This window comes from Azolla caroliniana, unplaced genomic scaffold (genome assembly GCF_043228905.1).
Source record: "Azolla caroliniana isolate FFs.n. ecotype wild unplaced genomic scaffold, voAzoCaro1.0.p SCAF_3, whole genome shotgun sequence".
In the NCBI taxonomy this organism is placed as follows: domain Eukaryota; kingdom Viridiplantae; phylum Streptophyta; class Polypodiopsida; order Salviniales; family Salviniaceae; genus Azolla; species Azolla caroliniana.
This window is the reverse complement of record NW_028230438.1, coordinates 13,016,615-13,019,039: the sequence shown is the minus strand read 5'-3', so window position 1 is coordinate 13,019,039 and position 2,425 is coordinate 13,016,615.

The window sequence follows — 2,425 nt, the reverse complement described above, 5'->3', positions numbered from 1 at the left end:
TTTTAGGAAATATATCCAATTTCCAAATATTTCACACACATTACATTGTGCTCCTCATCCTTATATAGTGATGAGAGAGTCTTAACAATCCATGTTTTTTCTATAGATAGACTCTATGCTTTTTTCAAAAGTGTTCATGCACACTAAATGTGCATGAGTTGCTTTTTACACTATGCTTTTATTTCCTAAATATAATGCTCATGCTCGCTAGATGTGCACGAGTAATATTTTATTGGTTCACAATTTTCTTATAAATAAAGTATTCACGCACTCTAAAAATGCATGACTTACCTTTTTAATAAAGGTAGGCGTAAATGAAGGTCTTATAGGTATTAAATCACTAGGGATAAGTTAGTACAATGGTAAGGTTGGGGTTTGTCTACGTGGAGGTACAAGGTTTGAATCTTGCCTTATGCATGTAATAAATATTTTATTAATATTTTATTTTATTTATTATACTTACTTTAAATTGGATATAGTATTTTACATATTTCACGTAGTGTGTGTTTCACACTACGACACTCGCCCCCTCCGAACCCGCACATCCTCCGGTATGTGCCGAAGTTGTCGGTGATTGTTAGTCTCGTCCATTCGGTCTCCGCCCGGTTGGTTTCATCGCCGGTCGTGCTTGGTTGCCGGCTCCGCCCGGTTTCCGGTTTTCAGTTGCTTGCTCCGCCTGCTTACCGATTGCCGGTTGTCGTATTTCTCCTTTACTCGCAATCCCCTCCATTTCTCTTGCTATGTCGACTTTGTCTCTCCATTTTGAGCACATCCATTCTTTCCACCCGAACCATTGTCGTTATCCGATCCACCATATTCTTTGTTCTCTCTTTGCATTGCCATGGCCGGTTGTCATGGCTCCTTGTGATCCTCTTGAGCATAACCCTTCTTGTCTTGTGCATGTGCCATGCTTCCCACTTTGTTCACCTTTGTCGTATAATCTCGTGTTAGAGTTGATCATTTTCATGTTAGAGCTCACCGTCTTTGTTAAGATCTCATCATTAATAATACCCTTCAAATCCGCTTGGCCCTTGTCGTCTGTGGTAGTGTGCCTGTTTGGCGTCTTCCTCGTGTTCACTGGCCTCGATTGCTTCGACCTTCGGTTGTGTCGAATTAGCTTCTTTTTGGATCGGTCTTGTCTGATCGGTGTTCGGTTGAATTGGCTTCCGATAGGATTCATATTCGGCCGATTCGAACTCGGTTGATCGGTTTTTACCGATTCAGCCCCCTTTTGGGTCGGTTTCGATCTATCGGTTTCAGTTTCGGTTGGCTTTCTTTTCCTCGTTTTCACCGGCCTCAACCGGTTCAACCTCCGACTAAGTCGGATTAGCTTCTTTCTGGATCGGTCTCGTCCGATCGACTTTCAGCTAGGTTGGCTTCCATCCGTATTCGCGTTCGGCCGAATCGGACTCGGTCGATCGGTTTTGATCGAGTCGACCCCCTTTCGGGTCAGCTTTCTTTCGGATTGGAATTCCGTCCGGATCATCTTCCATCCGAACCGGCTTCCAACTTTACCTTCCTTGCCGCCACCTCCCGTCTCTCCGGTCTCATGTTGCTTCTCGGACACAACTGCCGAAGTCTCTAGGATTAGTGGGCAGGAATCCTCGGTATTATTGTTCTCCGTCGTTTCACGCATATCCACCTTCTTGGCTAACTCTCCGTTGTATGTATCAGCTTTGGCCTTCGTTTTCTCTCCGCCACCTTCCGTCTCTTCGGTCTCATGTTGCCTTTCGAACGCAACCGTCGAAGTCTCTAGAACTAGTGGTGGGAAAGTCTTCATAGGGCCATCCGCCATTGATTCGTCCATAGCCACCTCCGTTTCGATGTCATCTTTCGTGGCGACCTCCTGAATCAATTCCACCTCGCACTCTTTATCTCCCTCGATCATGCAAGCATCGATTATGCTTACCCCTTTTTCACCCGATGTTTCAGATACTTGTATTCCAAAATCTTCTTCTACACTTGAAGTGACGGTCGCCACTCTTAGCTTATCGGCCTTATCCTTCGTCCTCGTTCTTTCACAAGACAAGAGGGTGTCTTGTTCCACACTCTCTCTCGTGGTACCGTTGAATCGTACTTCGGCCTTTGTATCAGTCACATCGTTCATCCTTAATCGGTCATCCCTTACAGGCCATGTTGTTGCCGACGATATTCTCATCTTCCTCTTATCATGTCTTTGGCATACTCTTTCGACTTCAGCCCAATCCTCGGTAAGGCCATTTGCACCGTATTCATCTTCGAGTTCGATCCCGATGTCCATCCTTTCTTTTTTATCGATCGATCTTACGAACATTAGGACTTTATCCTCCCCCACCAATCTTTGTTCCCACTTCGAGAGTCGAGCAAAACGATGCTCAAACTCTAGGAATGCTTGTGTTGCACTTCGGTGGGTCTTCTCCGATGCCACCCATTCGTCGAATTCTCG